The 20,681-nt window shown below is 44.1% G+C and overlaps 1 protein-coding gene across 1 annotated transcript in view; it reads right to left on the bottom strand.

Moving 5' to 3' along the window:
- Window positions 1-20,681, bottom strand: part of DNAH9 (dynein axonemal heavy chain 9) — a 233,304-nt gene that overhangs the window by 153,748 nt on the left and 58,875 nt on the right. The window lies entirely within an intron of this gene.

Raw genomic sequence — 20,681 nt, 5'->3', positions numbered from 1 at the left:
CCACCACTAGGAGGAGATCACTACATACACATTATACACCACCACTAGGAGGAGATCACTACATACACATTATACACCACCACTAGGGGGAGCTCACTACATACACATTATACACCACCACTAGGGGGAGATCACTACATACAGATTATACACCACCACTAGGGGGAGATCACTACATACAGATTATACACCACCACTAGGAGGAGATCACTACATACACATTATACACCACCACTAGGAGGAGATCACTACATACACATTATACACCACCACTAGGGGGAGATCACTACATACACATTATACACCACCACTAGGGGGAGATCACTACATACAGATTATACACCACCACTAGGAGGAGATCACTACATACACATTATACACCACCACTAGGAGGAGATCACTACATACACATTATACACCACCACTAGGGGGAGATCACTACATACAGATTATACACCACCACTAGGAGGAGATCACTACATACACATTATACACCACCAATCACTACATACACATTATACACCACCACTAGGAGGAGATCACTACATACACATTATACACCACCACTAGGGGGAGATCACTACATACACATTATACACCACCACTAGGAGGAGATCACTACATACACATTATACACCACCACTAGGGGGAGATCACTACATACAGATTATACACCACCACTAGGAGGAGATCACTACATACACATTATACACCACCACTAGGAGGAGATCACTACATACAGATTATACACCACCACTAGGGGGAGATCACTACATACACATTATACACCACCACTAGGAGGAGATCACTACATACACATTATACACCACCACTAGGAGGAGATCACTACATACAGATTATACACCACCACTAGGGGGAGATCACTATTTACACATTATACACCACCACTAGGGGGAGATCACTACATACAGATTATACACCACCACTAGGGGGAGATCACTACATACACATTATACACCACCACTAGGAGGAGATCACTACATACAGATTATACACCACCACTAGGGGGAGCTCACTGCATACACATTATACACCACCACTAGGGGGAGCTCACTACATACACATTATACACCACCACTAGGAGGAGATCACTACATACACATTATACACCACCACTAGGAGGAGATCACTACATACACATTATACACCACCACTAGGGGGAGCTCACTGCATACACATTATACACCACCACTAGGGGGAGCTCACTACATACACATTATACACCACCACTAGGAGGAGATCACTACATACACATTATACACCACCACTAGGAGGAGATCACTACATACAGATTATACACCACCACTAGGGGGAGATCACTACATACACATTATACACCACCACTAGGAGGAGATCACTACATACACATTATACACCACCACTAGGAGGAGATCACTACATACAGATTATACACCACCACTAGGAGGAGATCACTACATACAGATTATACACCACCACTAGGGGGAGATCACTACATACAGATTATACACCACCACTAGGAGGAGATCACTACATACAGATTATACACCACCACTAGGGGGAGATCACTACATACACATTATACACCACCACTAGGAGGAGATCACTACATACAGATTATACACCACCACTAGGGGGAGCTCACTACATACAGATTATACACCACCACTAGGGGGGCTCACTACATACAGATTATACACCACCACTAGGGGGAGCTCACTACATACATATTATACACCACCACTAGGGGGGCTCACTACATACAGATTATACACCACCACTAGGGGGAGCTCACTACATACATATTATACACCACCACTAGGAGGAGATCACTACATACAGATTATACACCACCACTAGGGGGAGATCACTACATACAGATTATACACCACCACTAGGGGGAGCTCACTGCATACACATTATACACCACCACTAGGAGGAGATCACTACATACACATTATACACCACCACTAGGGGGAGATCACTACATACACATTATACACCACCACTAGGAGGAGATCACTACATACAGATTATACACCACCACTAGGGGGAGATCACTACATACAGATTGTACACCACCACTAGGAGGAGATCACTCCATACACATTATACACCACCACTAGGGGGAGATCACTACATACAGATTATACACCACCACTAGGGGGAGATCACTACATACAGATTGTACACCACCACTAGGAGGAGATCACTACATACACATTATACACCACCACTAGGGGGAGATCACTACATACAGATTATACACCACCACTAGGAGGAGATCACTACATACACATTATACACCACCACTAGGGGGAGATCACTACATACACATTATACACCACCACTAGGAGGGGATCACTACATACACATTATACACCACCACTAGGGGGAGATCACTACATACAGATTATACACCACCACTAGGGGGAGATCACTACATACAGATTGTACACCACCACTAGGAGGAGATCACTACATACACATTATACACCACCACTAGGGGGAGATCACTACATACAGATTATACACCACCACTAGGAGGAGATCACTACATACACATTATACACCACCACTAGGGGGAGATCACTACATACACATTATACACCACCACTAGGGGGAGATCACTACATACAGATTATACACCACCACTAGGGGGAGATCACTACATACACATTATACACCACCACTAGGGGGAGATCACTACATACAGATTATACACCACCACTAGGGGGAGATCACTACATACAGATTATACACCACCACTAGGAGGAGATCACTACATACAGATTATACACCACCACTAGGGGGAGATCACTACATACAGATTATACACCACCACTAGGGGGAGATCACTACATACAGATTATACACCACCACTAGGGGGAGATCACTACATACACATTATACACCACCACTAGGGGGAGATCACTACATACAGATTATACACCACCACTAGGGGGAGCTCACTACATACACATTATACACCACCACTAGGGGGAGCTCACTACATACAGATTATACACCACCACTAGGGGGAGATCACTACATACAGATTATACACCACCACTAGGGGGAGATCACTACATACACATTATACACCACCACTAGGGGGAGCTCACTACATACAGATTATACATCACCACTAGGAGGAGATCACTACATACACATTATACACCACCACTAGGGGGAGATCACTACATACAGATTATACACCACCACTAGGGGGAGATCACTACATACAGATTATACACCACCACTAGGGGGAGCTCACTACATACACATTATACACCACCACTAGGGGGAGCTCACTACATACAGATTATACACCACCACTAGGGGGAGATCACTACATACAGATTATACACCACCACTAGGGGGAGATCACTACATACACATTATACACCACCACTAGGGGGAGCTCACTACATACAGATTATACATCACCACTAGGAGGAGATCACTACATACACATTATACACCACCACTAGGAGGAGCTCACTACATACAGATTATACACCACCACTAGGGGGAGATCACTACATACACATTATACACCACCACTAGGAGGAGATCACTACATACAGATTATACACCACCACTAGGGGGAGATCACTACATACAGATTATACACCACCACTAGGGGGAGATCACTACATACAGATTATACACCACCACTAGGGGGAGATCACTACATACAGATTATACACCACCACTAGGGGGAGATCACTACATACACATTATACACCACCACTAGGGGGAGATCACTACATACAGATTATACACCACCACTAGGGGGAGATCACTACATACAGATTATACACCACCACTAGGGGGAGATCACTACATACAGATTATACACCACCACTAGGGGGAGATCACTACATACACATTATACACCACCACTAGGAGGAGATCACTACATAACCACCACTAGGAGGAGATCACTACATACAGATTATACACCACCACTAGGGGGAGCTCACTGCATACACATTATACACCACCATTAGGGGGAGATCACTACATACACATTATACACCACCACTAGGAGGAGATCACTACATACACATTATACACCACAACTAGGGGGAGATCACTACATACACATTATACACCACCACTAGGGGGAGATCACTACATACACATTATACACCACCACTAGGGGGAGCTCACTACATACACATTATACACCACCACTAGGGGGAGCTCACTACATACACATTATACACCACCACTAGGGGGAGATCACTACATACACATTATACACCACCACTAGGAGGAGATCACTACATACAGATTATACACCACCACTAGGAGGAGATCACTACATACACATTATACACCACCACTAGGGGGAGATCACTACATACACATTATACACCACCACTACGGGGAGATCACTACATACACATTATACACCACCACTAGGGGGAGATCACTATATACACATTATACACCACCACTAGGGGGAGCTCACTACATACACATTATACACCACCACTAGGGGGAGATCACTACATACACATTATACACCACCACTAGGGGGAGATCACTACATACAGATTATACACCACCACTAGGGGGAGATCACTACATACACATTATACACCACCACTAGGGGGAGATCACTACATACACATTATACACCACCACTAGGAGGAGATCACTACATACACATTATACACCACCATTAGGAGGAGATCACTACATACACATTATACACCACCACTAGGAGGAGATCACTACATACACATTATACACCACCACTAGGGGGAGCTCACTACATACACATTATACACCACCACTAGGGGGAGCTCACCACATACACATTATACACCACCACTAGGGGGAGATCACTACATACAGATTATACACCACCACTAGGGGGAGCTCACTACATACACATTATACACCACCACTAGGGGGAGATCACTACATACACATTATACACCACCACTAGGGGGAGATCACTACATACAGATTATACACCACCACTAGGGGGAGATCACTACATACACATTATACACCACCACTAGGGGGAGATCACTACATACAGATTATACACCACCACTAGGGGGAGATCACTACATACACATTATACACCACCACTAGGGGGAGATCACTACATACAGATTATACACCACCACTAGGGGGAGATCACTACATACACATTATACACCACCACTAGGGGGAGATCACTACATACAGATTATACACCACCACTAGGGGGAGCTCACTACATACAGATTATACACCACCACTAGGGGGAAATCACTACATACACATTATACACCACCACTAGGGAGAGATCACTACATACACATTATACACCACCACTAGGAGGAGATCACTACATACACATTATACACCACCACTAGGAGGAGATCACTACATACACATTATACACCACCACTAGGAGGAGATCACTACATACACATTATACACCACCACTAGGGGGAGATCACTACATACAGATTATACACCACCACTAGGGGGAGCTCACTACATACACATTATACACCACCACTAGGGGGAGCTCCCTACATACACATTATACACCACCACTAGGAGGAGATCACTACATACACATTATACACCACCACTAGGAGGAGATCACTACATACAGATTATACACCACCACTAGGGGGAGATCACTACATACAGATTATACACCACCACTAGGAGGAGATCACTACATACAGATTATACACCACCACTAGGGGGAGCTCACTACATACACATTATACACCACCACTAGGAGGAGCTCACTACATACACATTATACACCACCACTAGGAGGAGATCACTACATACAGATTATACACCACCACTAGGGGGAGATCACTACATACAGATTATACACCACCACTAGGAGGAGATCACTACATACACATTATACACCACCACTAGGAGAAGATCACTACATACAGATTATACACCACCACTAGGGGGAGATCACTACATACACATTATACACCACCACTAGGAGGAGCTCACTACATACACATTATACATCACCACTAGGAGGAGCTCACTACATACACATTATACACCACCACTAGGGGGAGCTTACTATATACACATTATACACCACCACTAGGAGGAGCTCACTACATACACATTATACACCACCACTAGGAGGAGCTCACTACATACACATTATACACCACCACTAGGAGGAGATCACTACATACACATTATACACCACCACTAGGAGGAGATCACTACATACAGATTATACACCACCACTAGGGGGAGATCACTACATACAGATTATACACCACCACTAGGAGGAGATCACTACATACACATTATACACCACCACTAGGAGAAGATCACTACATACACATTATACACGACCACTAGGGTGAGATCACTACATACAGATTATACACCACCACTAGGGCGAGATCACTACATACAGATTATACACCACCACTAGGGGGAGATCACTACATACAGATCATACACCACCACTAGGAGGAGATCACTACATACAGATTATACACCACCACTAGGGGGAGATCACTACATACATATTATACACCACCACTAGGGGGAGATCACTACATACATATTATACACCACCACTAGGAGGAGATCACTACATACACATTATACACCACCACTAGGAGGAGATCACTACATACACATTATACACCACCACTAGGAGGAGATCACTACATACACATTATACACCACCACTAGGAGGAGATCACTACATACACATTATACACCACCACTAGGAGGAGATCACTACATACACATTATACACCACCACTAGGGGGAGATCACTACATACACATTATACACCACCACTAGGGGGAGATCACTACATACAGATTATACACCACCACTAGGGGGAGATCACTACATACACATTATACACCACCACTAGGAGGAGATCACTACATACACATTATACACCACCACTAGGGGGAGATCACTACATACACATTATACACCACCACTAGGGGGAGATCACTACATACACATTATACACCACCACTAGGGGGAGATCACTACATACACATTATACACCACCACTAGGGGGAGATCACTACATACAGATTATACACCACCACTAGGGGGAGATCACTACATACACATTATACACCACCACTAGGAGGAGATCACTACATACACATTATACACCACCACTAGGGGGAGATCACTACATACAGATTATACACCACCACTAGGAGGAGATCACTACATACACATTATACACCACCACTAGGGGGAGATCACTACATACAGATTATACACCACCACTAGGGGGAGATCACTACATACACATTATACACCACCACTAGGAGGAGCTCACTACATACAGATTATACACCACCACTAGGAGGAGCTCACTACATACAGATTATACACCACCACTAGGGGGAGATCACTACATACAGATTATACACCAACACTAGGGGAGGTCACTACATACAGATTATACACCACCACTAGGGGGAGCTCACTACATACAGATTATACACCACCACTAGGAGGAGATCACTACATACACATTATACACCACCACTAGGAGGAGATCACTACATACAGATTATACACCACCACTAGGGGGAGCTCACTACATACAGATTATACACCACCACTAGGAGGAGATCACTACATACAGATTATATACCACCACTAGGGGGAGATCACTACATACACATTATACACCACCACTAGGAGGAGCTCACTACATACAGATTATACACCACCACTAGGAGGAGATCACTACATACAGATTATACACCACCACTAGGAGGAGATCACTACATACAGATTATACACCACCACTAGGGGGAGATCACTACATACAGATTATACACCACCACTAGGGGGAGATCACTACATACAGATTATATACCACCACTAGGAGGAGCTCACTACATACAGATTATACACCACCACTAGGAGGAGATCACTACATACACATTATACACCACCACTAGGAGGAGATCACTACATACAGATTATACACCACCACTAGGGGGAGATCACTACATACAGATTATACACCACCACTAGGAGGAGATCACTACATACACATTATACACCACCACTAGGAGGATATCACTACATACACATTATACACCACCACTAGGGGGAGATCACTACATACACATTATACACCACCACTAGGAGGAGATCACTACATACACATTATACACCACCACTAGGGGGAGATCACTACATACAGATTATACACCACCACTAGGAGGAGATCACTACATACAGATTATACACCACCACTAGGAGGAGATCACTACATACAGATTATACACCACCACTAGGAGGAGATCACTACATACAGATTATACACCACCACTAGGAGGAGATCACTACATACACATTATACACCACCACTAGGAGGAGATCACTGCATACACATTATACACCACCACTAGGGGGAGATCACTACATACAGATTATACACCACCACTAGGAGGAGATCACTACATACAGATTATACACCACCACTAGGGGGAGATCACTACATACAGATTATACACCACCACTAGGGGGAGCTCACTACATACACATTATACACCACCACTAGGAGGAGCTCACTACATACACATTATACACCACCACTAGGAGGAGATCACTACATACAGATTATACACCACCACTAGGGGGAGATCACTACATACAGATTATACACCACCACTAGGAGGAGATCACTACATACACATTATACACCACCACTAGGAGAAGATCACTACATACAGATTATACACCACCACTAGGAGGAGATCACTACATACAGATTATACACCACCACTAGGAGGAGATCACTACATACAGATTATACACCACCACTAGGAGGAGATCACTACATACAGATTATACACCACCACTAGGGGGAGCTCACTGCATACACATTATACACCACCACTAGGGGGAGATCACTACATACACATTATACACCACCACTAGGAGGAGATCACTACATACACATTATACACCACAACTAGGGGGAGCTCACTGCATACACATTATACACCACCACTAGGGGGAGATCACTACATACACATTATACACCACCACTAGGAGGAGATCACTACATACACATTATACACCACAACTAGGGGGAGATCACTACATACAGATTATACACCACCACTAGGGGGAGATCACTACATACACATTATACACCACCACTAGGAGGAGATCACTACATACACATTATACACCACAACTAGGGGGAGATCACTACATACACATTATACACCACCACTAGGGGGAGATCACTACATACACATTATACACCACCACTAGGGGGAGCTCACTACATACACATTATACACCACCACTAGGGGGAGCTCACTACATACACATTATACACCACCACTAGGGGGAGATCACTACATACACATTATACACCACCACTAGGAGGAGATCACTACATACACATTATACACCACCACTAGGGGGAGCTCACTACATACAGATTATACACCACCACTAGGGGGAGATCACTACATACAGATTATACACCACCACTAGGGGGAAATCACTACATACACATTATACACCACCACTAGGGGGAGATCACTATATACACATTATACACCACCACTAGGGGGAGCTCACTACATACACATTATACACCACCACTAGGGGGAGATCACTACATACACATTATACACCACCACTAGGGGGAGATCACTACATACAGATTATACACCACCACTAGGGGGAGATCACTACATACACATTATACACCACCACTAGGGGGAGATCACTACATACACATTATACACCACCACTAGGAGGAGATCACTACATACACATTATACACCACCATTAGGAGGAGATCACTACATACACATTATACACCACCACTAGGAGGAGATCACTACATACACATTATACACCACCACTAGGGGGAGCTCACTACATACACATTATACACCACCACTAGGGGGAGCTCACCACATACAGATTATACACCACCACTAGGGGGAGATCACTACATACAGATTATACACCACCACTAGGGGGAGCTCACTACATACACATTATACACCACCACTAGGGGGAGATCACTACATACACATTATACACCACCACTAGGGGGAGATCACTACATACAGATTATACACCACCACTAGGGGGAGATCACTACATACACATTATACACCACCACTAGGGGGAGATCACTACATACAGATTATACACCACCACTAGGGGGAGATCACTACATACACATTATACACCACCACTAGGGGGAGATCACTACATACAGATTATACACCACCACTAGGGGGAGATCACTACATACACATTATACACCACCACTAGGGGGAGATCACTACATACAGATTATACACCACCACTAGGGGGAGCTCACTACATACAGATTATACACCACCACTAGGGGGAAATCACTACATACACATTATACACCACCACTAGGGAGAGATCACTACATACACATTATACACCACCACTAGGAGGAGATCACTACATACACATTATACACCACCACTAGGAGGAGATCACTACATACACATTATACACCACCACTAGGAGGAGATCACTACATACACATTATACACCACCACTAGGGGGGATCACTACATACAGATTATACACCACCACTAGGGGGAGCTCACTACATACACATTATACACCACCACTAGGGGGAGCTCCCTACATACACATTATACACCACCACTAGGAGGAGATCACTACATACACATTATACACCACCACTAGGAGGAGATCACTACATACAGATTATACACCACCACTAGGGGGAGATCACTACATACAGATTATACACCACCACTAGGAGGAGATCACTACATACAGATTATACACCACCACTAGGGGGAGCTCACTACATACACATTATACACCACCACTAGGAGGAGCTCACTACATACACATTATACACCACCACTAGGAGGAGATCACTACATACAGATTATACACCACCACTAGGGGGAGATCACTACATACAGATTATACACCACCACTAGGAGGAGATCACTACATACACATTATACACCACCACTAGGAGAAGATCACTACATACAGATTATACACCACCACTAGGGGGAGATCACTACATACACATTATACACCACCACTAGGAGGAGCTCACTACATACACATTATACATCACCACTAGGAGGAGCTCACTACATACACATTATACACCACCACTAGGGGGAGCTTACTATATACACATTATACACCACCACTAGGAGGAGCTCACTACATACACATTATACACCACCACTAGGAGGAGCTCACTACATACACATTATACACCACCACTAGGAGGAGATCACTACATACACATTATACACCACCACTAGGAGGAGATCACTACATACAGATTATACACCACCACTAGGGGGAGATCACTACATACAGATTATACACCACCACTAGGAGGAGATCACTACATACACATTATACACCACCACTAGGAGAAGATCACTACATACACATTATACACGACCACTAGGGTGAGATCACTACATACAGATTATACACCACCACTAGGGCGAGATCACTACATACAGATTATACACCACCACTAGGGGGAGATCACTACATACAGATCATACACCACCACTAGGGGGAGATCACTACATACAGATTATACACCACCACTAGGGGGAGATCACTACATACAGATTATACACCACCACTAGGAGGAGATCACTACATACACATTATACACCACCACTAGGAGGAGATCACTGCATACACATTATACACCACCACTAGGGGGAGATCACTACATACAGATTATACACCACCACTAGGAGGAGATCACTACATACAGATTATACACCACCACTAGGGGGAGATCACTACATACAGATTATACACCACCACTAGGGGGAGCTCACTACATACACATTATACACCACCACTAGGGGGAGATCACTACATACACATTATACACCACCACTAGGAGGAGCTCACTACATACAGATTATACACCACCACTAGGGGGAGCTCACTACATACAGATTATACACCACCACTAGGGGGAGATCACTACATACACATTATACACCACCACTAGGAGGAGATCACTACATACACATTATACACCACCACTAGGGGGAGATCACTACATACAGATTATATACCACCACTAGGAGGAGCTCACTACATACAGATTATACACCACCACTAGGAGGAGATCACTACATACACATTATACACCACCACTAGGAGGAGATCACTACATACACATTATACACCACCACTAGGGGGAGATCACTACATACAGATTATACACCACCACTAGGAGGAGATCACTACATACACATTATACACCACCACTAGGAGGATATCACTACATACACATTATACACCACCACTAGGGGGAGATCACTACATACACATTATACACCACCACTAGGAGGAGATCACTACATACACATTATACACCACCACTAGGGGGAGATCACTACATACAGATTATACACCACCACTAGGAGGAGATCACTACATACAGATTATACACCACCACTAGGAGGAGATCACTACATACAGATTATACACCACCACTAGGAGGAGATCACTACATACAGATTATACACCACCACTAGGAGGAGATCACTACATACACATTATACACCACCACTAGGAGGAGATCACTGCATACACATTATACACCGCCACTAGGGGGAGCTCACTACATACACATTATACACCACCACTAGGAGGAGATCACTGCATACACATTATACACCACCACTAGGGGGAGCTCACTACATACACATTATACACCACCACTAGGGGGAGATCACTACATACACATTATACACCACCACTAGGAGGAGATCACTACATACACATTATACACCACCACTAGGAGGAGATCACTACATACACATTATACACCACCACTAGGGGGAGATCACTACATACAGATTATACACCACCACTAGGAGGAGATCACTACATACACATTATACACCACCACTAGGAGGATATCACTACATACACATTATACACCACCACTAGGAGGAGATCACTACATACACATTATACACCACCACTAGGAGGAGATCACTACATACACATTATACACCACCACTAGGAGGAGATCACTACATACAGATTATACACCACCACTAGGGGGAGATCACTACATACACATTATACACCACCACTAGGAGGAGATCACTACATACAGATTATACACCACCACTAGGGGGAGATCACTACATACAGATTATACACCACCACTAGGGGGAGATCACTACATACAGATTATACACCACCACTAGGAGGATATCACTACATACACATTATACACCACCACTAGGCGGAGATCACTACATACAGATTATACACCACCACTAGGAGGAGATCACTACATACACATTATACACCACCACTAGGGGGAGCTCACTACATACACATTATACACCACCACTAGGGGGAGATCACTACATACAGATTATACACCACCACTAGGGGGAGATCACTACATACAGATTATACACCACCACTAGGGGGAGATCACTACATACAGATTCTACATCACCACTAGGAGGAGATCACTACATACACATTATACACCACCACTAGGAGGAGATCACTACATACACATTATACACCACCACTAGGAGGAGATCACTACATACACATTATACACCAACACTAGGGGGAGATCACTACATACAGATTATACACCACCACTAGGGGGAGATCACTACATACAGATTATACACCACCACTAGGAGGAGATCACTACATACAGATTATACACCACCACTAGGGGGAGCTCACTACATACAGATTATACACCACCACTAGGGGGAGCTCACTACATACAGATTATACACCACCACTAGGGGGAGCTCACTACATACAGATTATATACCACCACTAGGGGGAGCTCACTACATACAGATTATACACCACCACTAGGGGGAGCTCACTACATACAGATTATACACCACCACTAGGGGGAGATCACTACATACAGATTATACACCACCACTAGGGGGAGATCACTACATACACATTATACACCACCACTAGGAGGAGATCACTACATACAGATTATACACCACCACTAGGAGGAGATCACTACATACAGATTATACACCACCACTAGGAGGAGATCACTACATACACATTATACACCACCACTAGGGGGAGATCACTACATACAGATTATACACCACCACTAGGGGGAGATCACTACATAAAGATTATACACCACCACAAGGGGGAGCTCACTACATACACATTATACATCACCACTAGGGGGAGATCACTACATACACATTATACACCACCACTAGGGGGATATCACTACATACAGATTATGCACCACCACTAGGGGGAGCTCACTACATACACATTATACACCACCACTAGGGGGAGATCACTACATACAGATTATGCACCACTACTAGGAGGAGATCACTACATACACATTATACACCACCACTAGGGGGAGATCACTACATACAGATTATACACCACCACTAGGAGGAGATCACTACATACACATTATACATCACCACTAGGGGGAGATCACTACATACACATTATACACCACCACTAGGAGGAGATCACTACATACACATTATACATCACCACTAGGGGGAGCTCACTACATACACATTATACACCACCACTAGGAGGAGATCACTACATACAGATTATACACCACCACTAGGGGGAGCTCACTACATACAGATTATACACCACCACTAGGGGGAGCTCACTACATACAGATTATACACCACCACTAGGGGGAGCTCACTACATACAGATTATACACCACCACTAGGGGGAGCTCACTACATACAGATTATACACCACGACTAGGGGGAGATCACTACATACACATTATACACCACCACTAGGAGGAGATCACTACATACACATTATACACCACCACTAGGGGGAGATCACTACATACACATTATACACCACCACTAGGGGGAGATCACTACATACACATTATACACCACCACCACTAGGGGGAGATCACTACATACACATTATACACCACCACTAGGAGGACATCACTACATACACATTATACACCACCACTAGGGGGAGATCACTACATACAGATTATACACCACCACTAGGAGGACATCACTACATACAGATTATACACCAGCACTAGGGGGAGCTCACTATATACAGATTATACACCACCACTAGGAGGAGATCACTACATACAGATTATACACCACCACTAGGGGAAGATCACTACATACAGATTATACACCACCACTAGGGGGAGATCACTACATACACATTATACACCACCACTAGGGGGAGCTCACTACATACACATTACACACCACCACTAGGGGGAGCTCACTACATACAGATTATACACCACCACTAGGAGGAGATCACTACATACACATTATACACTACCACTAGGGGGAGATCACTACATACACATTATACACCACCACTAGGGGGTGCTCACTACATACAGATTATACACCACCACTAGGGGGAGATCACTACATACACATTATACACCACCACTAGGGGGAGATCACTACATACACATTATACACCACCACTAGGAGGAGCTCACTACATACACATTATACACCACCACTAGGAGGAGCTCACTACATACACATTATACACCACCACTAGGAGGAGATCACTACATACACATTATACACCACCACTAGGAGGAGCTCACTACATACACATTATACACCACCACTAGGGGGAGGTCACTACATACAGATTATACACCACCACTAGGAGGAGATCACTACATACAGATTATACACCACCACTAGGGGGACATCACTACATACAGATTATACACCACCACTAGGAGGAGATCACTACATACACATTATACACCACCACTAGGGGGAGATCACTACATACAGATTATACACCACCACTAGGAGGAGATCCCTACATACAGATTATACACCACTACTAGGGGGAGCTCACTACATACAGATTATACACCACCACTAGAAGGAGATCACTACATACCCATTATACACCACCACTAGTGGGAGATCACTACATACAGATAATACACCACCACTAGGAGGAGATCACTACATACAGATTATACACCACCACTAGGAAGAGATCACTACATACAGATTATACACCACCACTAGGGGGAGATCACTACATACAGATTATACAACAGCACTAGGAGGAGATCACTACATACAGATTATACACCACCACTAGGAGGAGCTCACTACATACAGATTATACACCACCACTAGGGGGAGATCACTACATACAGATTATACACCACCACTAGGAGGAGATCAGTACATACAGATTATACACCACCACTAGGAGGAGATCACTACATACAGATTATACATCACCACTAGGGGGAGATCACTACATACAGATAATACACCACCACTAGGAGGAGATCACTACATACAGATTATATACCACCACTAGGAAGAGATCACTACATACAGATTATACACCACCACTAGGGGGAGATCACTACATACAGATTATACACCAGCACTAGGAGGAGATCACTACATACAGATTATACACCACCACTAGGAGGAGCTCACTACATACAGATTATACATCACCACTAGGAGGAGCTCACTACATACAGATTATACATCACCACTAGGAGGAGATCACTACATACACATTAAACACCACCACTAGGGGGAGATCACTACATACACATTATACACCACCACTAGGGGGAGATCACTACATACAGATTATACACCACCACTAGGGGGAGATCACTACATACAGATTATACACCACCACTAGGGGGAGATCACTACATACAGATTATACACCACCACTAGGGGGTGCTCACTACATACAGATTATACACCACCACTAGGGGGAGATCACTACATACAGATTATACACCACTACTAGGGGGAGATCACTACATACAGATTATACACCACCACTAGGAGGAGATCACTACATACACATTATACACCACCACTAGGGGGAGCTCACTATATACAGATTATACACCACCACTAGGGGGAGCTCACTACATACATACTATACACCACCACTAGGGGGAGATCACTACATACAGATTATACACCACCACTAGGGGGAGATCACTACATACAGATTATACACCACCACTAGGGGGAGATCACTACATACACATTGTACACCACCACTAGGAGGAGATCACTACATACACATTATACACCACCACTAGGGGGAGATCACTACATACAGATTATACACCACCACTAGGGGGAGCTCACCACATACACATTATACACCACCACTAGGGGGAGATCACTACATACACATTGTACACCACCACTAGGAGGAGATCACTACATACACATTATACACCACCACTAGGGGGAGATCACTACATACAGATTATACACCACCACTAGGGGGAGCTCACCACATACACATTATACACCACCACTAGGGGGAGATCACTACATACACATTATACATCACCACTAGGAGGAGATCACTACATACACATTATACACCACCAATAGGGGGAGATCACTACATACAGATTATACACCACCACTAGGAGGAGATCACTACATACAGATTATACACCACCACTAGGAGGAGATCACTACATACAGATTATACACCACCAATAGGGGAAGCTCACTACATACAGAGTATACACCCCCACTAGGAGGAGATCACTACATACAGATTATACACCACCACTAGGGGGAGATCACTACATACAGATTATACACCACCACTAGGGGAAGCTCACTACATACAGATTATACACCACCACTAGGAGGAGATCACTACATACATATTATAAACCACCACTAGGGGGAGCTCACTACATACAGATTATACACCACCACTAGGGGGAGATCACTATATACAGATTATACACCACCACTAGGGGGAGATCACTGCATACAGATTATACACCACCACTAGGGGGAGATCACTACATACAGATTATACACCACCACTAGGGGGAGATCACTGCATACAGATTATACACCACCACTAGGGGGAGATCACTACATACAGATTATACACCACCACTAGGGGGAGCTCACTACATACGGATTATACACCTCCACTAGGAGATCACTACATACAGATTATACACCACCACTAGGGGGAGATCACTACATACAGATTATAGACCACCACTAGGGAGAGATCACTACATACAGATTATACACCACCACTAGGGGGAGATCACTACATACAGATTATACACCAACACTAGGGGGGAGCTCCCCACATACAGATTATACACCACCACTAGGGGGAGATCACTACATACAGATTATACACCACCACTAGGAGGAGATCACTACATACAGATTATACACCACCACTAGGGGGAGATCACTACATACAGATTATACATCACCACTAGGGGGAGATCACTACATACAGATTATACACCACCACTAGGGGGAGATCACTACATACAGATTATACACCACCACTAGGGGGAGCTCACTACATACAGACTATACATCACCACTAGGGGGAGATCACTACATACAGATTATACACCACCACTAGGGGGAGCTCACTACATACAGATTATACACCACCACTAGGGGGAGCTCACTACATACAGATTATACACACCACTAGGAGGAGATCACTACATACAGATTATACACCACCACTAGGGGGAGATCACTACATACACATTATACACCACCACTAGGAGGAGCTCACTACATAAACATTATACACCACCACTAGGAGGAGATCACTACATACACATTATACACCACCACTAGGGGGAGCTCACCACATACACATTATACACCACCACTAGGGGGAGATCACTACATACACATTATACACCACCACTAGGAGGAGATCACTACATACACATTATACACCACCACTAGGAGGAGATCACTACATACACATTATACACCACCACTAGGGGGAGATCACTACATACAGATTATACACCACCACTAGGGGGAGATCACTACATACACATTATACACCACCACTAGGGGGAGCTCACTACATACAGATTATACACCACCACTAGGAGGAGATCACTACATACAGATTATACACCACCACTAGGAGGAGATCACTACATACAGATTACACACCACCACTAGGGGGAGATCACTACATACAGTTTATACACCACCACTAGGGGAAGCTCACTACATACAGATTATACACCACCACTAGGAGGAGCTCACTACATACAGATTATACACCACCACTAGGGGGAGCTCACTACATACAGATTATACACCACCACTAGGGGGAGATCACTATATACAGATTATACACCACCACTAGGGGGAGATCACTGCATACAGATTATACACCACCACTAGGGGGAGATCACTACATACAGATTATACACCTCCACTAGGAGATCACTACATACAGATTATACACCACCACTAGGGGGAGATCACTACATACAGATTATAGACCACCACTAGGGGCAGATCACTACATACAGATTATACACCACCACTAGGGGGAGATCACTACATACAGATTATACACCACCACTAGGGGGAGCTCACTACATACAGATTATACACCAACACTAGGGGGGAGCTCCCCACATACAGATTATACACCACCACTAGGGGGAGATCACTACATACAGATTATACACCACCACTAGGGGGAGATCACTACATACACATTATACACCACCACTAGGAGGAGATCACTACATACAGATTATACACCACCACTAGGGGAAGCTCACTACATACAGATTATACACCACCACTAGGAGGAGCTCACTACATACAGATTATACACCACCACTAGGGGGAGCTCACTACATACAGATTATACACCACCACTAGGGGGAGATCACTATATACAGATTATACACCACCACTAGGGGGAGATCACTGCATACAGATTATACACCACCACTAGGGGGAGATCACTACATACAGATTATACACCTCCTCTAGGAGATCACTACATACAGATTATACACCACCACTAGGGGGAGATCACTACATACAGATTATAGACCACCACTAGGGGCAGATCACTACATACAGATTATACACCACCACTAGGGGGAGATCACTACATACAAATTATACACCACCACTAGGGGGAGCTCACTACATACAGATTATACACCAACACTAGGGGGGAGCTCCCCACATACAGATTATACACCACCACTAGGGGGAGATCACTACATACACATTATACACCACCACTAGGGGGAGATCACTACATACACATTATACACCACCACTAGGAGGAGATCACTACATACAGATTATACACCACCACTAGGGGGAGATCACTACATACAGATTATAAATCACCACTAGGAGGATATCATTACATACAGATTATACATCACCACTAGGGGGAGATCACTACATACAGATTATACACCACCACTAGGAGGAGATCACTACATACAGATTATACACCACCACTAGGGGGAGCTCACTACATACACATTATACACCACCACTAGGGGGAGATCACTACATACAGATTATACACCACCACTAGGAGGAGATCACTACATACAGATTATACACCACCACTAGGGGGAGATCACTACATACAGATTATACACCACCACTAGGGGGAGATCACTACATACACATTATACACCACCACTAGGGGGAGATCAATACATACACATTATACACCACCACTAGGAGGAGATCACTACATACAGATTATAC

The sequence above is a fragment of the Engystomops pustulosus genome, chromosome 6 (genome assembly GCF_040894005.1).
Source record: "Engystomops pustulosus chromosome 6, aEngPut4.maternal, whole genome shotgun sequence".
Classification (NCBI taxonomy): Eukaryota; Metazoa; Chordata; class Amphibia; order Anura; family Leptodactylidae; genus Engystomops; species Engystomops pustulosus.
This window is presented reverse-complemented; position numbering and strand designations above follow the sequence as displayed.